Below are 27,300 nucleotides of genomic sequence, written 5' to 3'. Positions count from 1 at the left end.
TTATCCTGAATGGCGCTCCACTGACCGCGCCCTGGGCCAATTCCTTAGGGCCCCATTTGAAATACATGCACTGCCGCTTTATGCAGCCACTCCCTCAAGGCTGATGTCACCAGCCTCCTCGCTTGCCTCGAGGGCGAGGAATAGTCCTCTCCCCCCTTTGCATATGCGCACAGGAAGACTCTTCGAGATCGAGACAAGCACAAAAAAAAGATTTTACATATTTTCACTGAAACTATGTAAAATCTTTTTTTTGTTTCGGAGCACCAAGCAGTGAGCACTTCTTTTCCATGGTGTTCATTCTCTAATATCTCCCTTTAGTTTTCCCCGATGCTGGTAGGTGGGGCAACGCCCCCTACGCCCCTTAATACCAGCCGCCACTGGATTTGACATGACATATATGCAACTATTTCGAGAAACCAAGATAGTACTGTCTTAATATATAATATATTTGATAGACAAAAAGTGAGGCATCAGTTAAGATTAATGAAGATGAGAGCTAGAAGGAGGAAAAAACGCTTTGTGAATCTTTTTCCCCCTCCCCTTATTTACCATGAAGTTTACAGTTAATTTCGTAAAAGCTCTGGTTTTGCAACAGGAGTCTTTTCTAGATTCACATGCTACTCCTTTTTCCTCGTTTTGATGGTTAGGCTCTAAATTCCCTTTTAGTTGCATCTTTTTCTTGTGGGCCTTGTCAGCCGTTTGGTGCTAAGTACCTCCTAGCATGATGTCAGATGTATGCTCCAGGAAACCCTCAGCGTGGTCACCAAATTCTGATTCTTTTGCCATTGGTTATGGTAGTACATCAGAGCGCCCTAGAGCTGAAGAAGTGAAGATGTATAAATATTTTCAATGAAGGAACTGAAACACTGGCCAATTGGGGAAAACTGCCATCAAAAGACCTTGAGCTATTCAAGGAAAGCTCCGAACAACTCAAAATTTGGAGGTTTTTACCTGTACCATGTTGGTCGGAGAATGAACAGAGGGAATGGAGAATACTCTTTAGATTTTGCCCAAAGTGCCACTACAAGGTCGACCAGAAAGAACCCCACAACGAGTGTAACCTTTGTCTGCCAAAAGACCATAGCCCAGAGTTAAATTATTGCAAGGTGGAAAGTCTTGTCATGCTGCAAGGCAACAGGAGTGTACTGGAGAAGAACCAAGGGCACACTGGAGAAAGAGGGAGCGGCAGTCTTTCTTGGCACAGGTGTCCGTAAATTACATCTGCATGGCAGTCACGTGGTCTTCTGTGCATGCCTTCACAAAACATCACTGCGTGGAAATACTAGCGGTCAAGGAAACGCAGGTGAGACAAAGCAATGAGACAACTCTTTGCAAATATACACTAAATTTCAACCAGGCGTCCCAATAGAGAATGCCACTAAACAATAAATGCACAGCATGTGAATACAGAAAAGATTCAGTGTAAAATGAAGTGGCTATGTACTTGTAGGAGTAGTTTTGCAGCTTCAAGAATTTTGTGGATTTGCATTTGACCTTCCCTTGTCCCCAAAATGAGGAGTTGCAACAGAAGGAGGTAGGAGTATATAAAAGGGAAGCACTAGACACAAGAGTCACTAAAGGGGAAAGAAAAATAATCCGAAGATGCAGCTACACTGAAGTGCTTCTGGGGTGTATGTATGACATCATTCAAGGAAGGACAGAGCACCAAGTAGTTGACAACTCGGACACCCACAAAAACAAATGACTCGGACCATTTCATAACCAACCACTAGGTAGCAGAATAATGCATAGCTTGTGAATCCAGAAATGTCTTCAAACAGAAAAACTACTCGTACAGGTAAGTAACATTATGTTTTGCAGCGTGAATCTTTCTGGATTCACTATGCTGTGCATTATTCCGCGATCTTGTGGTTGGGTCCGGATTCGTAGTCTTTTCTTTGTGTTTTTTTTTTTTTTTTTTTTTTTTTTTTTTGTAGCCCAGGTGGGCGGCGGCGACCACCATTTGGTGCACCTTCCGTGACGTCGTCGTGCTTCCTGCGGAAGTCCCACCTTTGGGGCGCCATCTTCAGATTCTTTTTTCCGCCGTTGGGTCTGGATCGTCATCGAGAAGCTCCAGAGTTACAACCGAAGAAAGAAGAAAAAAAAGCGAGTTTCGTCGACATACATCGGAGTTTCACAGGAAAGGAGGTTATTTCATCAGCAGAGCGAAGAAAGGAGGTTCAGCGCCCTTTTTTCTTCGACCGGGGAGAATGCGCACTCAGAGGCCCTGAGCGCAATGGACAAGACGCCATTCAAGTTCTGCCCAAACTGCCACCACAAATTCGCCCAGAAGGACCAGCATCCGGTCTGCAACCTCTGCCTACCGGTCGAACACCAGAGTAAGGACTGCAACGCCTGCTCAGCCTTCGCGCCGAAGACGCTCAGAGTGAGAGATCGGCAGAGAAGAGCCAACGCCAGCATGGATGGCAAGGATAAGGCCCCGTCGCTCTACGCTCTGGGCCTCTCCTCGGACGACGAGGACAACGTCGCCGGGACAGCCAAACTTCACGGTCGTAGAGACCGACAAGAAAAAAGAAGACTAGGTAAGAGAATCGTCGAGCGAAAAACAGAAAGTACCTCAAACACGAGGGTGACTCGAAAAAATCTGAGTCTAAGTCCACGAAGGGAGCCCCGGCCCCGAAAATTTCGACGACCAAAGGGGGAACCATGGACAAGAGGCCGAGCGGATCCTTAGAGAAGGACTCCCTGGTGCCGAAAGACGCCGAAAGGCAAGGGTCGTCGAAGACAACCCAGGGAGCGGCCCGATCGACGCTGAAAGAACGGTCGACGTCGACGCAAGTTTCGACGAAAAGATCCGCGGTCGACGCCGAAAGCATCTCTGAGATGGAGAAAAAGAAAAGGCGGCTCGAGGCCGAAATGGAGAACATCCTTCAAAGGAAGAAGGAGTTTGACGCCAAGATGAAGGAATTCAAGATTCCAACGATTTCATCGGCGGACGTCGTCGAGGTCGAGGAAGAATTCGACACCGAGGGACTGATGAGGGATCTCTAAGAGGAAGACGATACCTATTATGAAGAGGAAGCCGAGGAAGAAGACCAACAGCCGGTCTACGGCTCGGCACCATCGACCAGCCAGGAGATTGAATGGCAGGATCTCGACACCGAGAACCCGGAGGAGTCCGTGGACACGTACCCTTCGAGGCCTTCGCCACCCGACGACATCGGGGTGTACAATATGGTGGTCAGGAGCGCAGCGACAGCCTTCGGCGTCAAACTCGACGAAGAGAAGCCGAAAGCCGAACCAGCGACCTGCCGGTCTATCACTCCGAGGACTGAGAAAAAGTATAAGCACTCTTCCCTCGACCCCCCTTACATCAAGGGTAGCGTGACCGCAGACTCCATCATAGCGTCCACGGCCAGGAGAAGGGCCAACGTACCAGCAACCTCGGGCCCACCACCTGATAAAGAGAGCAGGAGGATAGACCTCACAGGAAGAAAGGTCGAGAGGAACGCCGCTATGCACTGGCGCATGGCGAATTCCAATGCTCTCCTCAATAGACACCAGTACCAGCACTGGGACGAGATGGGAGAGTTAGTAAAGCACCTCCCCGAAGAATACCGCCAGAGAGCCTCACACCTAGTTGATGAAGGCAAAAACATCGCCAACTCCTGCATAAAGACGGCGTTGGACGGGGCAGAGACCTCAGCAAGACTCATGGCCATAGGGGTCACCGAGAGAAGGCATGCATGGTTAAGAATCTCGGGATTCAAACCGGAGGTGCAGAACAACATCCTTAGCACCCCCTTCAACGGAGAGACACTGTTCGGAGCAACAGTTGACGAGAAGCTCACCCAGCTAAAAAGAGATAACGAAACGGCGAGGTCCATAGGGGCCCTACAGCACAGAGGGATGAGGCGAGGCAACCCCTCAAGGAGACCCTACGGTAGGGGAGGAAACCAGCAGGGCCCGTCGCACCAGACGTTCCAGCAGGGTCAGCAGGGTGAAGGTCACGGACAGGGTCAGCAGAAGCAAAATTGGCAGTACCAGCCCCGGGGCCAGTCCTTTCTCGGGAGAGGAAACGGACGTGGCCAGAGAAGGAGAGGGGGGGAGCAGCCCTCATCAAAGTGACTCTGTACGCAGGAGGACGCCTACCCTCGACATGCCCCCAAGGGTGAGGCGCGAAACAGTAACATCGAGGGGGAGAGAAGGATCAGAAGCCTACGAGCATACAACACCAGTAGGCGGAAGGCTGAGACTCTACCTTCACGAGTGGCAGCGTATAACCACAGACAAGTGGATACTAAACATCATGCAGTACGGGTACTGCGTAGATTTGGAAAGGAAACCGCCAAACAGGAAGCCAAGGGGAAGGCAGAGATCGGAACAAGAACTGACCCTACTCAGAGAAGAAACACGGAAGCTTCTACAAAAGGAAGCCATAGAGCCAGTGCCGTTCAGAGAACGCAACAAGGGGGTCTACTCAAACTACTTCGTGGTCCCGAAGGTAGACGGGAGCCTCAGACCCATCCTAGACCTGCGATACCTAAACAAGTTCGTCAGAACGCAAAGGTTCAAGATGACTTCGCTGCAGGAGGTGCTGCCCCAAATAAGACACGGAGACTTCATGGTCACCGTGGACCTCAAAGATGCCTACCTGCACATCCCAGTAAACCGAAGACACAAGGGACTTCTAAGGTTCAACATCGACCAGGAACACTACCAGTTCACAACCCTGGCATTCGGATTAAATTCAGCACCAAGGGTTTTTACAAAATGCCTGTCGGCGGTCGCGGCCCACCTACGAAAACAGGGGATACACGTCTACCCCTACTTAGACGACTGGCTGGTCAAGGCAAACTCGCGCGAAAAGTGCGCAGCACACGCAAAACGCGTAACAGACACTCTCACGAACCTGGGGTTCTCAATCCACTGGGGGAAGTCGTCGATGGAACCGGAGCAGGTGAAGATTTTCCTGGGGGCAAAAATCAACTCCCTGTGCGGCACCGTGGTGCCCAGCGACAGGAGGACAGATGCCCTACTGAAGGAGACGCGGCTCTACCAGAAGGGGCGAGCTCTGACAGTGAGGGCGGTGAGCAAATTGATGGGGATGATGGCGTCGCGTATCCAGCTAGTGCCGAATGTACGCTTGCACATGAGACCATTCCAGGAATGGCTACAACAGCAATGGTCACAAGCAAACGGAAGTTGGGAGGATCTAGTGGTTGTTACGCACGCAGTGCAGGAGGAGATAACTTGGTGGAACAGAGACAACATGACAGCAGGGAGAAGCCTGACACCACCAAACCCAACAATGACCATTACCACGGACGCATCGCAAAAGGGATGGGGGGCACACATGGACAACCTCAGAGTGAGGGGTCTGTGGGCTCCAGCAGATGCGGTTCGCCATATCAATTACCTCGAGTTGAAGACAATCCTACTAGCCCTGAAGGCATTCCAGAGGCACCTGTACAACCAGAGGGTGTTGGTTCAAACGGACAACACCACGGCAATGTTCTACATCAACAAGCAGGGGGGGACACAGTCGTTCCCTCTCTCCTCTCTGGCTCAGGAGATTTGGAGATGGGCCATACCTCTCAGAATAGATCTTCTGGCAATTCACCTACCGGGGAAGGACAATGTGGAAGCAGACTGGCTAAGCAGGCAGACCTCTGCATCTCACGAGTGGGAGCTCAATGGCCAGGAAACAAAAAAGCTTTTCCGGAGATGGGGAACTCCCACAATAGACCTATTTGCAACACGCCAAAATGCAAAATGCCAAAGCTTCGCGTCCAGGGAACCAGATCAGCAATCCCAGGGGAATGCCCTATGGATAAGCTGGTCGAGGACATTTGCCTACGCCTTTCCACCGATACCCCTGTTGCACACAGTGCTCAGCAAGTGCAGAACCAGCAACATGACTCTAATCCTAGTGGCCCCGCAGTGGGCGAGGCAGACATGGTTCTCACAAATTCAAGAAATGGCGCAAGGCAATCCGTACAGGTTCGAGAGGAGAAAAGACCTGCTCTCAATGCAAAACGGGGAGGTCCTGCACCCAGAGCCAGAGACCCTCAACCTGGCAGCATGGCTCCTGAAGACCTAGAGTTCGCGCACCTAAGGTTGCCTCAGAGCACTATGCGTGTGCTACGGGAGGCAAGAAAACCAACTACAAGAAAATGCTACAGCGCAAAATGGAAGATTCACGGTGTGGTGCAGGAAAAAAGGCCTGCAAAACAGAATGACAAGAGACTCAACTGTGCTGAGGTACCTCACACACCTTCTAAAGAGTAACCTCTGCTCGAGCTCCCTAAGGGTACACTTAGCAGCGATCGTTGCCTACACCAGAGGTGAGAAGGGTACAAGTTTCTTCACCTCGCAGGTGGTGAAGAGATTCATGGAGGGAGCCAAAAGAATGGCCCCCCCCGAAAAGGTTGCCGCCGCCGGCATGGAATTTAAACGTGGTTCTGACGGAGCTCATGAAGGCGCCGTTTGAACCCATTCACAAGGCCACTCTGCAAATGTTGACGATGAAAACTGCCTTTCTAGTGGCCATAACCTCACTACGCAGGGTGAGCGAGCTTCAGGCACTAACGCTACAGGAACCCTACATTCAAATTCACAAAGACAGGGTAGTCCTGAGGACGGACCCACACTTCATGCCCAAGGTAGTGTCGGCGTTCCACATGAATCAGAGTATCCAGATACCAAGTTTCTTCCAAAACCCGACTACAAACGCAGAAAAGGCACTGCACACCCTCGATGCCAGGAGAGCGGTGATGCACTACATTGAAAGAACCAAGGAACTCAGGAAGTCGAAGCAGCTGTTTGTGTCCTTTGCTACTAGCTTCATGGGTAGACCAGTGACCAAGGGCACCATCGCTAGGTGGATTGCCCTCACTATTCAATTCTGTCACAAACAGGCTGGACAGGAGCTAGCGGAGGGGCCCCAGGCTCACTCCACAAGGAAGAAGGGGGCCACCGTTGCCTTCCTAGCAAACACGCCCATCCAAGACATTTGTCTGGCTGCAACTTGGGCATCTGTGCACACGTTCACAAAACACTACTGCGTGGACATTCAGATGAATAAGGAAGCACAGGTCGGACAGAAGGTGCTACAACACATTTTCAACGACCAACGATCATCTTCCACCCAGCCACCACAAAATTAGGAAAACCGCTACAAAGTCTATGCACAGCATAGTGAATCCAGAAAGATTCACGCTGCAAAACGAAAAGTTTCTTACCTGTCGGTGTAGTTTTGCAGCTTGAAGATCTTTCTGGATTCACTAGCGAACCCACCCACCTCCGCCAGGAAGATGAGGCTGGAGGAAGAGGGGGTAAAATGGAAAAGATCTAAGAAATGGAAACGTTCAGAAAATGGACAAAAGGATTAAGCAATCGCCTAGGGTAAAAAAAAAAAAAGAGGGGAAAAAAGAACCCGAAGATGGCGCCCCAAAGGTGGGACTTCCGCAGGAAGCACGACGACGTTACGGAAGGTGCACCAAATGGTGGTCGTCGCCGCCCACCTGGGCTACAAAAAAAAAAAAAAAAACAAAGAAAAGACTACGAATCCGGACCCAACCACAAGATCGCGGAATAATGCACAGCATAGTGAATCCAGAAAGATCTTCAAGCTGCAAAACTACACCGACAGGTAAGAAACTTTTCGTTCTTCGGTGTGTATTATTCAGAGTCTAGCTTGATTTTGCAGTAGAAGGCCAGTTGCTTCTGTACAGTTCACCACAAAAGCCCTGAGATGGCAATGCATCAGAAGGGATGGGTCAAATCCCAATAGTACATAGCACACAGTGGTTCATATCAAGGGGGTTTCACTCATTAATTTGATCTGGTTGGCAGGGTGGAGATGGTTGGATTTTTGGTTGAGTAAAGTCAGGAGCATGAGCTGGTTGTATATATGAGTTGAGGCAGATGATGTAATGGGAGGATTGATAATACAAAAACATTGAAGAGCATTAGAGAGCTGGATGGAGTGGAAAGGCGCTCAATGTTCAGGGCAAGAGTGGTGGTGAGCAGAAGGGGCTTAAATTGAGGCTTGAAGCATTGCAGGATGGGGATGAGCGAGCAAGGGGAGATAAGCTGTTTGAATTTGAATTCCGAAACATTTATGTGCTTGGAGTTTGTGAGGAAATGGGGTGTATTATATGGTTTGGTTGTGACCTCACAGTGCAATACTTACCAGCCTGTTTAGGACCCTTGGGTTTAGTTTGTCAAACCTTTAGCTTAGCCCTGGGTGGCTGTGTGCAGCAAGGCTTACACAAAGGAACAAGTGTAAAGCATGTAAACAGCACTAAAACAATTAATGAAATTTACAGGACACCAAAGAAATCCGACACCAGTTTATGAAAGTAGACTGTATTTTTATACACCACAACAAAAAAGATCCACTGGAGGATTCCAGGGATCTAGAATTTGCAAGTTATGGTAAATAGATTTTCACTTGACCGCGAACAAGCACTGGCAAATTCAACAATTTGATACTTAAAAACCTTTTGACTAAAGTTTGGGTAAGTTATGTAGTCACTTGGAGTCACTTTAGGTGACCAACGCCGTTGGGGAGTCAATCAGGGGGACCAGCAAGGTCCTCAAACACTTACCTCAGCAGGAGAAGCAGTCTTCAGTCTGTTTCAGGGACTTTTATCCTTTGCAGGGCTTTCCTATAAAAGTGGTCCTGATGCAGTGGATGAAGGAGCCTGAAGACGCTCTAATAATGCTGTTGATGCGATGTGAGCGACGGGGGTCTTGCTGCGACTACTCCTTGGTCCAACAAGGGGCTGAGGGTGTCCTGGTCACAGGATCGACTTCCCTCCAAGTCCTCTCAGTGCTGGCATAGGTCCAGTTACCACTGGACTACCAGTAAGTCCCAGGCCAGTCTCTTCCTGTGTCGATAACTCGTCTGCTGGAGATCCCAGCTGCACGCTGATACTCCTGGATTCAGCAACCTCTAGTGCAATTTTGTGCATCTGGTCCTTGTCCATGGTGCTGCACGGTTGCAGTGGATTGAAGACTGTGCAGGGTATGCCAACTCACTGACCCTTGGAGTCTTAGCTTTGGCTGGGCTCCGAAGACTACCCCTCGATCAGGACGCAGCGGGCACATTCCTTTTTGCTAGCCACCAGGTTCAGCAGGTGCAGTCCACGCCGGTACAGTCTTTGAAGTTGCTCTTCGCGGCATTAAATTCGATTTGACCATTAAATCTGATTTAATGCATTGATTCTTTTGATACCTTACAGTACCAACTGTAATCGTCCCATTCAGTAGTTAGCAAGGCTGAGGTGTCCGCCTGTAACTCTGTACTTGCCAATGGGCACTCTATCATAGTGATTGTTGGGCCTAACGTACATATGTGAAAAAGGGAAGTTCCGGCTTTGCCATTACCTTAAATAGCATAGTTGAGTTAGCAGATTAATACTGCACTTCCAGTCTGCAGTGGCAGACTGAAAACCATGTTTTAACTCCTCCCACTTAGGCTGACAGTCTGGGGGGGTGGGGGTCACTTCAACTTACAGGCCATATCAAAAACTATTTAATTTATTTGTTTATTTATTTGCAGGTTTTATATAGCGCTGGCTAGACCCGGAGGTATCAGAGCGCTTCACAGGTGCCTAAACAAGATTCCAAGAGTTGATCAAAAACTCAGTATATACAATACAACAAAAACAGACGCTCCAGTGAGGTCTGAATAACATGGTCACTACAAAAGCATATACATTTGCATGTAAAGTGGCTGGTGATGGGAACATGCTTCAGGGCTGAGCTATAAACGATACAATAACAAACGTTTCATTGAGGTCTAGTGGATATATACATAACAAAAGCTGGTAGATATATGTATAAAGTGGTAGATGGGGCGACCAGGCTTCAGGGGAGGAGGGAGTAGGATAGGGATATAAACAGGGGATGGGTGAAAGGGAGGCAAAGAAGTAGAGGGGGGTGAGGTCAGAGGACTGATTGAGGACCCCAGTATTTGCGTAGGTGTAGTTTCAGGTCTTTTTTGAAGGCACTGTAGGAGGGGATGCAGCGCAATTTTTTTGGAAGGGCATTTCATATGATAGGCACGTTTCCAGAGAAGGAGCAAGATTGAGTAGTTTTCTTTTTGAATAAGGGGGGGATGAGGAGGATGGAGTTTGTGCTCCTCCTCGTTCTGGCGCAGCCCGCTTTTTTAAGTTTGTTCGCGAGGTACAGCGAGGCATTTTGGTGTAGGGCTTTGTGTGTGATGCATGCTGTCTTATAGGAGGATCTACCTTCAGCTGGAAGCCAGTTGACAGCCTTCAGGGATGTGGAGATGTGGTCAAAACGATTGTAGCCAGTGATAAGTCTGGCTGCTAGGTGGAGCACAGATCTGAGTGGGGCTAGGTGGACTTTAAGGGTTCCTGTGAGCATAGCATTACCATAGTCCATTTTTGAGAGTACCAGGGATTGGACGACCCATTTGAAATCTTCGGGAGGGATGAGGGGTTTGATTTTCTTCAGGTGACGGAGAGTGAAGAGAACTCCTTTAGCTGAGTTTTTTGTTTGTTGAGGGTAAGATTTTTGTCAATGGTGAAACCAAGGGATTTCGCCGAGTTGGACAGAGAGCGAGCAGTTGAGTGCATTGAGGTCCGAGATCCAGTTTTGGATGGGAAGTCCGTTGTTCTTAGGGGAGAAAAGGATGATTGCAATTTTCTTGGGGTTCAGTTTGAGATGGTTCGTGTGAAACCAGTGTTGGATCTTGTTTAAGGTGAGGTTAAGATGAAGTATATCAGCGTGGGACCTAATTTTGTAGTAAAGTTGTCTCCGCATAGAGGTGGTAGTTAATTCCTGCTTGTTTCAGGATGAGCGCAAGAGGTTCCATAAAGAGGGTGAAGGGGAGAGAATAGAGCCTTGGGGACACCTAGGGTGACCGGAGAGGGGTTAGATAGTCGTTCAGTCTGACTTGTTGTGTTCTGTGTTGAAGAAAAGAGTTGAACTATTTAAGGACCTGGCCGTTAAGGCCAAAGCGGGACTTGAGTGAGTTTAGAAGGTAGTTGTGGTTGACTGTATCAAAGGCAGCCAAGAGGTCAAGGAGAATGAGTAGACAGGCTTCACGGTTGTCAAGGGAAGAGTGGATGTCCTCGATTATGTTTAACATGGTGGTTTCCGTGCTGCAGCCTTTTCTAAAGCCGGATTGCAGGGGGTCAAGGATGTTGAAGTTGTTAATGTGTTTATCTAGTTGGAGCAGGACACATTTTTCCAGGGCTTTGGAAAGGAGAGGTAGGTTGGAGATAGGGCGGAGGTTCTTCAGGTCATTTGGGTCTGAAGAGGGATTTTTAGGGATAGGTGTGATTTGACCGAGTTGAAGTGAGTCCGGGACACTACCTGTGGAAAAGGAGGTGTTGATGTTGGTCCAGTACGGGGCAATGATGTGGTTGAGATCCTGTATGAGACTAGAGGGGATTGGGTCTTTTGAGTGTGAGGACGGTTTGAGTTTGGTTATGATGGAGACTTCGAGTTCGGTAACGGGGTGAAAATTAGTCCAAGATGTGTGTTTTTTTAATTGTAGTGGGGGTAGGCTGGGTTCAGGAGGGGTATAAGGGTGAGGAGGGGGGGGGTAAGGAGACAGTCAGGACGGGTGGATCGTTTAGTGCAGTGGTTCCCAAACTTTTGACTCCTGAGGACCCCCATTGAGTCACCTCTGGAAGCCAGGGACCCCCAAGCAATTTGTATGATTTAAATTTCAAACATTAAAACAGTAATTCGAAAACAATCAACACACGTGTGCACACAAAACAAATACTTGAATTACTAAGGATTTTAGTATTTTATATTGAAAGAATTTGCAAAAAACAGGAAGGTTAGTGCTGCATCTCGGTGACTAACTTTTAAATGGTTGGTTTTATTTCGCAGTATGAGGCTCCTGCTAGGGCCAGACTGGAAACCCAAAGCAGCCATGGCAAATGTTTTCAGAGCAGTCCCCATACAGTGCACACCAAGTGCAGTGAGTGAGCCTGACCACTACAAAGGGGGCTTTGGGAGGCTCTCCTCCCAAGAAAATTTAGGAAACCATGGTGCATTCTACAACAAATTTATCAGTTTATATTAAATTGTATCAGCTTTTAAAGAATAGTAAATGATGACCTTACTATGCACCAGAATATGACAATCTTTGTTAGGGTTCTTCAATTATTCCCTTATTATCACCCTCCAACAATGCCTCTCATCTCTCCATAGCTCCTCGGTCACATGTATTTCTTTTGTTTTATACTTATAGCATCTCTCATATCACTGAAGGATGTCAGAGCACTTTACATCACACACATATAGGGGCAGATTTACAAGCCCCTTGCGCCACGGGTGCGTCACAAAAAGTGACGCAGCGGTGACTTATTTTAGTGCCCCATATTTCCAAGGCAGGAAAAGCCACCCTGCGTGACTTTTCCTGGTCTTGTAAATATGGTCCATTTGCACACACCCCTTTGCGTAAAAGGGGTGTGTTCCCACGTAAAACCCATTAAAACAGACACATTTAATGTGTCTGAATACTATGCCTCCCCAGGGGAGGCGTAGGGAGGAGCAACGAGGAGAAATATATTCATTTCTCCTGGTTTTTTCTTCTTTCTATGCGTTTTGCATACTGCAGCACGCATAGAAAGAGGATATCACCTCTGGTGATTGTTTATGTACAGGAAGGCGTCCCTTCCTGCACATAAACAATCAGTAAAACTATGAAGTTGTACAAGTTCTATGTGTGCTAATGCAGGACACTTAGAAGTAAAAAAACGCCATTTCTGATTGTTTATGTACTTGAAGGGAACCCTTCCTGCATATAAACAATCTCCCCACGACGCAGGCATCCTTGCACCATGATGCAAATGTGCCTGTGCAGGCTCATGGCAGCAGTTTGTGCGCCAGCGCAGGGAGAAGCACAGAGATGCGACATATTGTTGTAAGTATGTTGCATCCCTGTGCTTTGAAAGTGACTCAGTGCGGCACTTTCCTTGTAAATCTGCCCCATAGTGACAATGATTTATACGTGTAAATCAGTGTATAGAAAATGTTATATAAGGCAAATGTGACTACAAGGTGTAGGATTCACATGTCATTCATACTAGTAGTCATTTTTAAAGAGTGCTTGGTCTGGAGAAGCACAAACTCAGGATTCACAACATAACACAGTGGTTAGCATTGACTTTAACAATAAAAATGTATTTCCACCCAAATAAACCTTTTTAGCAGCATCAGGATAATGAACGACTTGGAAAAAACATATGGTTCGAGGCATGTGGGCTGCTGAATTCATATCTGTGCATAGATCGCCGCCTAGTGTTGGGTCCGGATGTTTGCACGTTGTTGTCCTGGAAGAGTCTTCGAAGTATCCTGGGATAGGTGACTCCTCCCCTGGACTACAGTGCGCATGGGCATCCTCTCCATCCTCATTGTTTTTTTCCGCCATTGGGTTCGGATGTGCTTATCTTAACTCAAGTTAGGAAAAACTTTTTACAGGCCAAAAGGCCTTTAGTTCGCGTCGGTACTGTTCCCGATCGGTATCGATAGTTATTTGTTAGTTTACTAACTTCCAGACCAACTTTTTCGCATCATACCCGACCATCGACCCGACATCGACGATGGAATCGAGGACGCCATTCAAGCGGTGCCCTGTATGCAATGCGAAATATCCCCATGTCGATGTCCACCCGGTGTGCAACAAATGCCTTTCACCGGATCACGACGAGTCCACATGTATGGCCTGTGCCCGATTCCGATCCAAGAAGACTCTCCGGAATCGTCTAGCAGCGAGGCTCGAAGCGCAGCAAGCGGCACCGGCCCCGACCGACATCTTCAACGCCGAGGACGAAGATGTGGAAGACGTGGAGAACCTACCCTCCAGCCCCGCTTCCGAACACGACTCCGGATCGGAAGACGTCGAAGAACTCTTTCACAGAGACTAAGCCGACACCGACGTAGGAGACTACAATGAGGCCTTAGGGGCCGAAGAGAGTAGCTCCGGTGACGAGCAAGGCCTACCCGTACAGACTGTGGAAATCCCAGTGCGTCAGTCTATGGCTCCGGTCGAGGGATCGCCTTCGGGCCTTACCCAAGACCTATCCCGCATCCATTCGGCACCGGCCTCGGACATTCAGCGGCAGCCTTTACTACCCAAAACGGCTGGTTTCCCTTCATCGAAACCGAAAGCCGTATCGGTTCAGCAGAAACCGAAACTGAAAGTCACACTGGTCGGATCGAAGCCCACCACACCTTCGACGCCAGCCAAACCCGTCGGCACCGACCGCACCAAACGGGACTTCGGTGCCGAGCTTGCAGCAGCCGACGTCGGCGCCGACGCACGGAAAAAGACCATCGGTACCGCCAAACCGCCTCGGCTCCCGGCACCGAAACAATCGGCTCCGACCACAAAGGTCAAAATGGCTGCTGGATCTCACACCACTTCGAAAGCAGCACCAAAGGCACAATCATCGACGCTGTCGACAGCTACTACCTCTCCTCGACTCGATGACCCCGTGGCACCGAAGAAGTCCACGCCTGCCTCAACGGAACCGGTCGGCGCCAAAGAACCGTCAGCGTTCCAGGTGCGGCAAGTTTCAGCATCCTTGCAACGCATCAAAGATAAGGCGGCCCTCCAGGACACATCAAGCTCCGAGCCGAAAAAGGCTCAAAAAGCTTCTCCGGCACCGGCCAACATCACTTTTGGCCTGCCACCATCCACGGCGCCAAAACTGTTCGAAATCAGAACACGTGTCACCCACACCAGGATCACACCTGCAGAACACTCTCCTACGGAGACGTCGCCATCACACATCATCGATGCTGCAACAGGCAGAATGATGCTTCACAAGAGGAAGATAACTTCCGAGCCAGCTTTGGACTCCTACCGGATCCCACTAAAGAAAAAGCTGCCAGTGGATCCGGAACCAATTCTTTACAAGCCTCTCCATACCTCTCACCAAGATCCACAGTCCTTCTCTCCGGCACACTCCGAAACCGACGTTTTGGAGGACTACATAGGTGACCACGTCCCCTACCCCGGAGACATGGACCCTGAAGGCCAACAGGACCCTGACCAAGCTTGGGATGACCCTGTAGACTCAAACGCACCTATGGATACGCAGGACACGCAGCTATATGGTGCAAAAACGTCTCCCACAGAGGACACTGCCGCATTCAACGCCCTCATTGAACGTGCTGCGGCCAATCATGGTGTTCAACTCCACTCTGACACCATCAAGGACGATTTTCTCATGGATACTTTCGCATCCTCAAAGACCTATTAAAACTCGACCCATGTTGAAAGGTGTCCTCAAACCAGCAAAGGACATTTTCAAAGAACAGACCAGGGCAAGAGTAATAAACCCCAGAATCGACAAAAAATATAGGTCAGCGCCTGGGGATCCTACCTATATTAGAGGACAGTTGCCTCTGGATTCCATAGTAGTCGCGAATGCTCGTAAACGGGCGCACTCGCAGACTGGGGATGCTCCTCCCCCGGACAAAGAGTCCAAGGTGTTAGAGACCTCCGGCAAACGGGTTGCAGCCCAAGCAGCTAACATATGGTGTATTGCCAATACTCAGGCGCTCCTGGCTCGCTACGACCGAGCGCATTATGACACACTAGAAACCTTACTACAACATCTCCCTGACCAATACAAAGAGGGAGCAGAGATCCTCATCAGAGAGGGACAACTCCTCAAACGCATCCATCAAGTGTGCACTGGATGCCGCAGATACAGCTGCCAGAGCCATAAACACTAGCGTCATGTTACGACGACACGCCTGGTTACGAATCTCCGGATTCAAACCTGAGGTGCAAAATAACATCCTCAACCAGCCGGTCAACCCAGACTACTTATTCGGGCCAGAGGTTTACACCACACTAGAAAAAATAAAAAAGGACACAGACACTGCAAAGTCCATGGGGGCTCTCCAAACGCAGGCCTTTCGGAGTGGCTCCTTTCGTCGCCCCGGCAATAGAGGAGCAGGTAGAGGACAGGTGTCACAGCAAACCTACAACAAGGGCAACACCCAAAGTACCTACGATAAAAACACCAGGGGTGGATATCGTGGTTCAAGCACAAAGGGCGGAGGACGCGGATACGGCAATACTAGATCCTCTCCCAAGAACAAACAGTGACGCCCTCTCCCTTCCTCCCGACCACACAACACCTGTCGGGAAGGTTGCAAAGGTTCCTGTCCACGTGGAACTCCATCACCACGGACAGGTGGGTCAAAGATATTATCAAACACGGTTACTGCCTAGAATTAACCTCGACTCCACCCACAATACCCCCAAAACTCCCTGTACTTCTTAATACCAAAAAAGGACGGGTCACTCAGACCTATACTAGACCTGAGACCCCTCAACCGCTATATTCTTTCGGAGCATTTCCACATGCTCACCCTGCAACAAGTCCTCCCACTGCTCAAACAGGGAGACTTCCTGGCCACACTAGACCTCAAAGATGCGTATTTCCACATACCCATTCACCCATCACACAGGAAATATCTCAGGTTCACTATTCAAGGGCAGCACTACCAATTCAAGGTTCTTCCCTTCGGCGTGACGACGGCGCCCAGGGTTTTCACAAAGTGCCTAGCTACTGTGGCTGCACATCTACGGAGGCAACACATTCATGTCTACCCCTACCTGGACGACTGGCTTGTTCAGGCAAAGTCAGCCCAGCAATGTGCCAACCACATGTCCCGCACCATTCACCTTCTTCACAGTCTGGGGTTCTCACTAAATTACCCAAAATCACATCTCCAACCCGCACACGTACAACAGTACCTAGGTGCGACCATAGACACTCTGGCGGCCACAGCTCAGCCAAATTTAGTGAGAATCAACAGCATGCAAATGCTGATTTCCAAGTTCAAACCCCAACACTCCCTTCCCGCGCGAGTGTTTATGCAGTTGATAGGCATGATGGCCTCCTGCATTTTCATAGTCCCACACGCGAGACTACATATGCGCCCGCTTCAGGAGTGCTTAGCACGTCAATGGAATCAGGCTCAAGGGCAACTAAAAGACCTAGTGTTGGTGAGCGGTCGGGCATACAACTCTCTGCATTGGTGGAATCCACAAAACCTTTGCAAGGGCTGACCGTTCTAAGAGCCAGTTCCACAAATAATACTGACAGCGGACGCGTATCTCCAGGGATGGGGAGCTCATGTACTCAATTACACAGTGCAGGGACTATGGACAATACAACAAAAGAAGATGCACATCAACCTTCTAGAACTGATGGCAATCTTCCTGGCTATGAAAGCATTCAAAGTACACTTGTGCAACAAAGTCGTGTTGATCCGGACGGACAACATGACCGCCATGTACTACATACAGAAACAGGGAGGAACACACACTCCACAGTTGTCTCATCTGGCTCAGAGCATGTGGAAGTGGGCCATTCAGAGGAACATGTTCCTCATGGCGGAACACCTCCCCGGCAAGGACAACCAGATTGCGGATCTGCTCAGCAGACACAGCCACCAGATGCACGAGTGGGAGTTGCACCCATCAGTCCTCCAACCCTACTTCCAGCGGTGGGGTCATCCAGAGATAGACCTCTTCGGCCACAAGCGAAAACGCAAAATGCCAAAGCTTTGCCGCCAGGTTCCCACATCCGCAGTCGCAGGGCAATGCGATCTGGATGAACTGGTCCGGCAGATTTGCGTACGCTTTTCCCCCAGCACCATTGATACCGCTGGTGGCACGCAAACTCAGACAACACTCACTGACACTCGTCCTGGTTGCTCCAACGTGGGCACGCCAGCCATGGTACACCACCTTTCTCGAACTTTCCGTTGTGCCGCATCAAAGGCTGCGGATCAAACCCGCGCATCTGACGCAGAACCATGGAGAGATTCAGCACCCAGATCCGCAACAGCTGAACCTGGCAATCTGGCTCCTGAAGTCCTAGAATTTGGCTACCTTAACCTGCCACCTGACTGTATGGACATCATTAAGGAGGCCAGGAGACCCACTACCAGAGCTTGCTATGCAGCCAAATGGAAAAGATTCGTCATTTATTGCAATAATAATGACATTAACCCGCTAGACGCATCCATCCAAAACATAATCTGTTACCTCTTACACCTATACCGATGCAATCTGGCATACACCTCTATACGTGTCCATTTGACCGCAATATCAGCCTATCTCCAGAACAGGCAGCACCTCTCTTTATTCAGAGTGCCGGCCATAAAAGCATTCTTGGAAGGACTCAAACGAGTAATTCCTCCAAGCCACCCACCGGCTCCAATGTGGAACCTCAACTTGGTCCTCACACGCCTGATGGGTCCACCCTTCGAACCTCTGCACTCATGCGAGATTCAATTCCTCACCTGGAAAGTAGCTTTCCTAGTAGCAATCACTTCTTTAAGAAGAGTTAGTGAACTCCAGGCACTAACCGTTCAAGAGCCATTCATACAGGTTCACACAAACAGGGTCGTACTACGTACCAACCCCAAATTCATGCCCAAGGTGATATCGCAGTTCCACATGAACCAAACTATTGAACTGCCTGTTTTCTTTCAAAACCCACAAACTGTCGCAGAAAGAGCACTCCATACACTAGATGTAAAGAGGGCCCTCATGTACTATATCGACAGGACTAAAGTCTTTAGGAAAACAAAACAACTTTTCGTTGCCTTTGCCCCATACACAGGTAACGCTATCTCCAAAGCAGGTATAGCCAGATGGATCGTTAAATGTATTCAAATTTGCTATCAAAAGGCTAAACGCACATTAACGATTCCCCCACGAGCCCACTCAACACGCAAGTTAGGGGCCTCCATGGCTTTCCTAGGAAACATTCCTTTGCATGATATATGTAGAGCAGCCACCTGGTCCACTACACATACATTTACCAAACACTATTGTGTAGATGTGCAATCAAAACAGCAGGCAGCTGTAGGACAGGCTGTTCTCAAAACTCTTTTTCAGACCGCTGCAGCTGGCACTGGTAGCCGCCGCCGCTAATAGAGGGTACTGCTATGTATTCTATGCACAGATATGAATTCAGCAGCCCACATGCCTCGAACTGAATATGCTACTTACCAGTATGCATCTGTTCTTGGCATGTAGGGCTGCTGACATTCATATCGCCCTCCCTCCTCCCCGGCGCCTGTAGCAGCTGCAGCTCTCAGAATTACTGTAAGCATGGTCATCACTTTCTGTATCTACTCCATCACTGCCACAATGGCGAAAAACAATCTGAGGATGGAGAGGATGCCCATGCGCACTGTAGTCCAGGGGAGGAGTCACCTATCCCAGGATACTTCGAAGACTCTTCCAGGACAACAACGTGCAAACATCCGGACCCAACACTAGGCGGCGATCTATGCACAGATATGAATGTCAGCAGCCCTACATGCCAAGAACAGATGCATACTGGTAAGTAGCATATTCATTTCTAACTTACACCATGTAGTTTGGAAGCAGCTCTTTGGTCACTGTGCTAGCACTGCACAGTAACAAAAGAATCTCTAAGAAAAAAGCAGTAACCCACTTACCTATGCACATAAACTGTTTTTTAAATGCATGGTACATGTTCTTTGCAGTAGGCATATTATCCCTCTGTGCCACATTCGATAAGTCAAAGCTGCCACTTGGCAAAACTCTCTTCTCTCCCCAGCAGGGTACATTAATCACTGATGTTATCTTGACACTTTTATTGTTGCTAGACAACTGCTCATTCTCCAAGGAACTTTGTTGTGCTTTTAAAAGTACTGCCTGAGGACCCCCTGGGAATGTGTCACGGACCCCTGGGGGTCCGCGGACCACAGTTTGGGAAACACTGGTTTAGTGTATTGCCAGCAACGAGAGGAGAGCTCGGTGGGATCTCAGATGGAAGGAGTGATCGATTTTATCCGAGAAGAAGTTGGCAATTTCCTCACATCTAATTATCGAGGAAGTAAGTTTGGGGGAGGCTATTGTTTGTTTGCGAACAATGTTGAATAGCTCTCTGGGTCTGTTTGTAGCTCGATCGAGTTGTATTCGGAAAAAGGAGGCCTTTTTACTGAAGATGTGTTTTTTATAGGATGATCTAGCGGACCTGAGACTAGCAAGGTGGGCGGCTGAGGGGTGTTGTCTCCATGATCTTTCGGACAGTCTGAGTGCTCTCCTTTCGTCCAGGTCAGGGTTAAACCAGGATTTGAATGGAATGGTTCTTTGCTTTTTTAGTTTGGGAGGGGCTAGGAGGTCAATGACCTCACTGGCAGTCTTGTTGAAGAGTTTAGTGAGCTCATTTGCGTCTTGGTAGGGGGGTTGAGAAGAAGTTGCGTTTGTAGTTTAGACTCTAGTTCGCCTGGAGGGATTTGGTTAAGGTTTCTGATCCATTTCATGGGGAGTTGGGTTTTGGTATTGGAGGGGAGCCGATTCGATCTTGAATAGGACTAGGTGGTGATCAGACCAGTCAATGGGAAGGATGCTGGGGATGGAGACCAGGTCATTTTTGGATATGATGGCATCGAGAGTGGCCCCTTTGATGTGGGTGGGAGAGTGAAAAAGTTGAACGAGGCCATTGATTTCTAGAATGTTATAGAGATGGGAGACTGAGGACAGCAGTATTGTCCAAGTGGATGTTAAAGTCTCCAAGGAAGATGTTTTTCAAGTTGGATAGAGCAGATTGAGAAAGAAGGTCGGTTAGTTACTAAGCGAAGGGAATTTGATCGCCCGGAGGGTGGTAGATGATGTGTAGTCGAATTGGGGGGGGGAACCCTGGATAGAGATCGGCGCCAAGGTATTCAAAGGTTGTGTTCAGAGTTTTTAATATAGGAGAGTTGCAGTTTATTTTGGTAAATAACTAGGCCACCTCCAAGTCTGTCTTGTCTGTCATTCCTAATGAAGGAGTAGCCCGGGGGGTGAGTATGTCTGGGATGCCTGTTGAGTGGGCGTTAAGCCAGGTTTCTGTAAGGAAGGCAATGTCGATGGATTCACTAAGGAGGGTTTCGGATATTTCAGTTTTGTGTCGGACAGCCGAGTGGCAAGAAGAGTGGGGGAGAAGAGAGGGTGGAGCTAGAGCTGTTGAACGCTGTGGTGGGGGGGTCACTAATGTTGGGAGGTGGAGGTGCGTTTGAGATAGGGGGGGGGTAAGGTTATGGTGAGGGAGAGAGTGTGATTCTGTGTTGGAGGAATAGGTGTAATGGTGGGAGGAGTGGGCAGCACAGGGTGAGGGGTCCCGGGCTTACATTCCTCCGCGTGTGGGAGGAGTGTAGTTCGTAGTGGGTGTTGTGTGTTTCGGGAGGGTGGACGTTCAGGGGGGAGGGGTCCTGCAGATGTGGAGAGGCCTACGGCAGCGAGTAAGGTTTGGGGTCGGTTTGAAGGTGAGGTGGGGATTTGGGTGGTGGGACGTGCAGTACGGGTGACTATGGTGTGAGGGGGGGATGTTACGTGGGTGACAGACTGGACCACCGCCTTCCTCGCCGGCAGAACACAGAACGTAAGCCTCCCCCCCCCCCCCCCACCCCCTCCTATTTCCGCTCCCAAGCCACTGAGATAATCTGCGGCGTAACCCAGGGCTCATCGCAACGCTGTTCAAAATCTACATGGCACCGCTCGCCCACGTAGCCTCACTCATCTCCTATGCCGATGGCACACATCTGATCCTCACCCAAGACCCCCATACCGCCAAAACCAACCTCCATGAGGGAATGAAGGCCGTCGCCGGCTGGATGAGAAACAGCCAACTGAAGCTGAACTCGAACAAGACTGAGGTACTCATCCTCTGACCCACCCCCTCTGCCTGGGACAACTCCTGGTGGCCGACTGCACTAGGAACAGCTCCAACGCCCACCGACCACTCACGCAACCTAGGGGTCATTCTCAATTCCACCCTCTCCATGACGAAACAGGTCAACGCAGTCTCTTCCTCCTGCTTCAACACCCTCGGCATGCTCCGCAGGATCTCAAAGTGGATCCCCTCCGAAACGAGAAGGACAGTCACCCAGGCCCTCGCCAGCAGCAGACTGGACTACGGAAACGCCCTCTACACAGGAGCCTCAGCCAAACTCCTGAAATGGCTCCAACGCATCCAGAACTCCTCCGCACGCCTGATCCTCAACATCCCTCGCCGCAGCCACATCACACCCCACCTGAGACCTGCACTGGCTCCCCGTCAACAAGAGGATAACCTTCAAGCTCCTCACCCACGCACACAAGGCACTCCACAACACCGGGCCAGCATACCTCAACAGCCGACTCAAATTCTACACCCCTGTCCGCCAGCTCCGCTGACCACTCCCTCGCCACTGTCCCCCGCACCTGAAGAGTGACCACCGGCGTCCGATCATTCCCCCACCTCGCCACCAAGACATGGAACACCCTCCCCATCCACCTCCAGCAGACCGGAGACCTACTGACCTTTAGAAGACTCCTCAAGACCTGGCTCTTCGAGCAGTAGCAGCATTCCCCCACCCCTTAGCGCCTTGAGACCCTCAAGGGTAGTAGTGCGGTTTACAGATGCTCTGATTGATTGCTTGATAGATGTAAGTGCGGAGGGTTTCGGGGGTGTCTAAGGTTTGGGGATGTCGGTTTGTAGATGAGGTGGGGATTTTGGTGGTGGGACGCGCAGTTATGGTGACTAGGGGTTCTGGGCTAGTGGGAGGGGGGATGTTAAGTGGGAGACAGACGTAGGTGAGGGAGGAGGATTGGGGGCAGGTTTGGATAGGCCTGTCGGGGAGCTGTAGAGGTGGTCGAAGGTGTTGAGGTGGTGCTTGGGTGCTTGGATGAGAATGTTGCCGGTTTTGAAGATGGAGATGTCAATTTCTCCACAAAAAGCAGGGGAAGGGGAGGTAGAAAGTTTGAAACCGTAAGGGATATTGCCGGATTTAGAGATGGTGAGATAGCTCAGGAAGATGATTTTCCATTTGGAGAGGCGTTTGGAGTAGAAAATAAGGTTGGTTATTGTAGGCGAGGTAAGGCTAAGGTAGGAGTCAACTATAAGTGTTTCGGGGAGTTGAGTCAGTAGTTTATGCTTAAAGTTTTTCTTGGCATGTTTGGACAGATTGGATGGGTATAGGATGTTCCAGGAATTGGGACAGTGTCTTGATATTGCGGGGTTAGGGGGAGTTGGGCCAGGGTATGGGGTTGTTAGATGGGCCATCAGAGGGGAATAGGTAGGAAGAGAGAGGGGAGGGGGTGGGACAAAAGAGGTGAGAGGTAGGCATTGGAGAGAGGGAGTCCGGGGGGGATGATGGCCGTCGGGGGAGGGGGGGGGATTTGATGGGAGTGGAAGTAGGAGATAAGAGACTAGGTGTGAGGGGATTGAGGAGGGTCGAGAGGGTCGGGAGGAAGTCAGATATGAGACAAGGTAGTAGTGGGGGGTGAGGCGGTTTAGGTGTGAGTAGGGGGGCAGCGGATTTAAAGTAGTGGGGAGAGTAGAGATAAACTCGAGGGGGGAGTAAGGAGGGAGTAGGAGAGAATAATAAATGGGGGGGGGGAGCATAAGGTAGAGGGAGTACATTAAGGGGGAGCTGAAGCAAAGCTAAACAACTTGGATGTCACCAGAATTAGACAGATTAGAACACAGCCGGGTCAAGCTAGGTAGTGATAGCGTAACGATGATAATGATAATGGAGCATCAAATTCTAGTGAAATTGAAATTAAAATTAAACAAGGGAGCAATACACGATAACATAATTAGGGTGGTAGCACGCCAGATTATTCACTGTAAAAACATAAGACCTGATGATGGTGAGACATCAGCACTCAATTAAACAGGGGGGCAATAGTTTATAGAGATAACAAAATTGTAGTGGAATTAGGCCAGATTAGTCCTAATAAAATAGGAATGATGACAAGACATCAACATTCAATCTGAAATTTAAAAAGGACAACAGAAAAAGATAATAGCACATCACAATACTTAAGACACTAATCACAGAAATAAAAGGGGTGTGTGTCAGCCGAGCAAAACTTTGTGAGAAAGTCACAGTCCGGGTAGAGAGTGAGGCTCGGGCGGACATGAGAATAAGTAATTACACTCCGTGTTCTCATAGGGGGGGGGGGGGGGGGGGGTCAACTCGTTGGTCATCTTGGGAGCGCGATAAGGAGGACAGTTGCCATCTTGTTTCAGGGCGTAATTTGAGACCAATTGTTTCTCCTTCGATTTGCCCAAACCGCAGGAGAATGAAATGAAAAGGGGGAGGAGGTTTTTCCTTCTGTTTGTCCAGACCACAGGAGTATGAGAATGAAGGGGGGGGGGGGTTGGGGGGGGGTGCCGACTCGTCTCCGTCGGGGGCGACGTTAAAACATGGCTCAGAGGCTGACTAGGGTTGTTTGGGGGGGGGGGGGGTGGATAGAGCATGAACCAGGACCCGTGGCCTGGCTCGAAGTCAGGGCCTCGTGGCGGAGGTCAGACCGGCCCGGGGCTTGGGGGGAGAGGGGGGGGGGGGCAAGAGACAGCTGTTTCCAATTTGCGGCGGGCGCTCTGATCTCGATTCTGGCATCTAGGACGGGCGTAGGCGTGAGAGGGGGGGCTGCACCGAGCAAAAGCCCGAGAGTCAGGCTCTACTTACTGTCTGCATCAGTGGTCCCATTGCAATTGGGGGGCGGCTGTGCAGGCCAGGCGACGGGAGGCAGCACTTCATGTCAAGGGCCTCGGTATAAAGTCTCATCGATCAGGATGTGGAGGGAGCGCCGTATGGCGATCCGCACCAGCGGGGCCAGGGCTGGCAGGGTGAAGGAAGAAGCAGAAAAGGCACACAGGTCGTCTGAGATCTGGCCGCATTGGAGGGCACCCTAGAGTGTGCTGCGGAGGCCTAGTAGGGCAAAGTGTAGGGGCGGTCCGAAGCCGGCAGCTGAAGAAAACACCCACCAGCACGCAACCTTCACCAGGATTGCACGGTTGGTGTCCTGGAACTCTCCTCTTTTCCAGGCAACGGAGGTCGAACACAAGTGTGATTGGGGGGGGGGGCAGCACTCAAACCCTCAATACAGGATCAGCATGCCACTCGTAAGAAACTCTGGGTCTCGATCCCACTCCAGGCGTCGGCGGTCGGACAACAGCAGCGAACCAGGCCGGAGGCAGCCCACTCGGGCATCGGTGGTATGCCAAGTAGCCAGCAATGGAGCCAAGATGAAACTAGTTGGGTCAGGTCGCGAGTCCACTCCGGAAGCGGCGGTGGCCCAGCGGTCAGCAGCAGGATGAAGAAGGCTGTAAACTTGCTGGTCAGTTTAATTAGTTTACTAAAAAAAAGAAGAATGTCATCTGTTGCCCTCTTGTTGATGACGCTCGTTTCAGGGGTGGATGAAAAACTAAGGGCTTACAACTAATCAATGCCATTTGGGGTCAAGTGAATTAAACATTCACCATTTTAAGGTTCAGGCGGTAATGTACACATCTACTCTACCTCACTTACACATCACTGGTAGAAAAGCTGCGCTGAGGCTCGTAAAAGCCTTTGTTTAATTCAATAGACGCTCGTTCAGCTAACAGAGCAGCTTCAAACATGCGCTTTCTTTCCCGCTTTTCTCTCTTGCTCGGGGCAAGAGTCCGAGGCTGAGGTGGTGCATCTCCCACGGCATAGCTTTGCATGTCTAACAAGCTACATCACAATTTCATTTCTCATTCTCCCAATCCCTCCTAAGGCACATGAATACCATACGTTGTAATGAGGTAGCCGGACAGGGCGATAAATATTTCCGGGCTGCATTTAGTTTGATGTATTGCATATCCCTAGCTGGCTGTGTAATAAAGTTTACAAGAGGTGATCAGGGACTGCAGCCTTTCTGATCACATTTGAGCGTGTGGCTGTGGTGGTTTGATCAGGGAGAGGGGAGGGAATGGTGGTCTAGGAGGAGAGGAGGCGAAGCCTGGGTAGAAATCGATACAAATTTAGTTCAGACCAGCTATAGATCAGAATGCACTGTGAAGCCGCTGCTATATAACCCAGTCACATACATCAACGCCCAGCTGCTGCTCTGGGCCTGTGAGGCAGCTCTGACGCCTCAAACCACACAAACACACATGTGCAGCAGACCCACAAAGAACAAGCACGCGCAGACACACTGTTCACCTACACATGCACAAAGGAACATACGCACTCCCACACATACAGACACGCACAGAACACTGATGTAGAAATTCAGAGACGCCCATATGTACAACCACAAACACAGAAAACGGACTACACAAACGGGTGCAAACACACACACACACACACTCCACGCGATAATCTCGTAAGTGTTAATGTGCTGCCGGGTTGAAGGGTCTATCTGCAGCATAAATTGACATGATCGCTTTCTGCACGAAGGGGGGATATGCAGACAGCTTCATGAGGACAGGGAAGAGAAGGATCGAATCAGACACCGAAAGAGATGGCGCACACAGGAGGGATGGGGTAACGAGTGACAGCAGACGGCGAGAGAGGATGAAGGGGTGGGCCATGGACAGTAAAATGCCAATGGAAGTGGATTGATGTGCAGTGATAGCGACCAGCAGAAAAGAAATGCCGTCCTCGGGGAAAATAAAGGCACAGATTGCGGCAACAGCACAACCGTGAGGATGCGGAGAACAAGCTGCAGGTGATGTACCTGAGGAAGATGGGGGGAACAGAAACAAGTACAGGGAAGGATTAGAATAGTGAGCGTGGTGCAGATTATGAATGGACTTCAGGTCTACTAAGGGGAATCCAAATGCACTGCGTAAGCGCTTATGGCAGGGAAATGCACATGCAGCATTTTGTATTCCTGGACGGGAATGCTTTTGTTACTTGTTTATCAGGAAGTACGAGCAGGGCGGAAGTGGGTGAGTGCGGCCAGGGACGAATGCATGTCAGACAACAATCGCAATAAAAAACAAGATGCGCGGCCGCGAGACGCGCTATGTGGCGGGAGGGGAAGCAGGGGGTGAGTCTGCGAGTGGTGCGTGCGGCAAAAAGCCAGGGCGCTGAAAGCTGGCGGCTGCGTGCTTGCACGCGCGCATGAATGCAAGCGCTAGGCCATGTGGCAGCACTTTTAAAAGCCCTAACTAAATGTGTCTCAGAGCAGCGCATGCGCTGGCTCAGGCGAGACCTAAAAAGGAAGGCTTTGACAAAGCAGGAGTGTTTATTTTGCTATGTTGTGTTGGCAGTTTAAAAGGTGCCTGACTAGGCTTCAGTGGCAGATCTTGAGACCTGTTTTCACGTTGTCACAGTACTGGTGGCATAATACGTGCTGCAATCCACTAGTGACATTGAACTTACTAGCCCAGGGTATACTTTGTACCATATACTAGAGTATTCCAGGCAAGTTAAGTATGCCAGTCAGGGTGTAGCCGATTGCACATATACTGAGGACATGACTACAGATCTGGCCGGATTCTCAAGTTTTGCAGCGTGAATCTTTCTGGATTCACTATGCTGTGCATT

At 49.8% G+C, this 27,300-nt stretch overlaps 1 protein-coding gene across 5 annotated transcripts in view; it reads left to right on the top strand.

The window, feature by feature from the left end:
* LOC146833173 (eukaryotic translation initiation factor 4B-like) overlaps positions 1–27,300 on the top strand; it is a 443,619-nt gene that overhangs the window by 306,711 nt on the left and 109,608 nt on the right. The window lies entirely within an intron of this gene.

This window comes from Triturus cristatus, chromosome 4_2 (genome assembly GCF_964204655.1).
Source record: "Triturus cristatus chromosome 4_2, aTriCri1.1, whole genome shotgun sequence".
Lineage (NCBI taxonomy): Eukaryota > Metazoa > Chordata > Amphibia > Caudata > Salamandridae > Triturus > Triturus cristatus.
The sequence above is the reverse complement of the archived record's forward strand: the minus strand, read 5'-3'. Positions and strand labels throughout refer to the sequence as shown.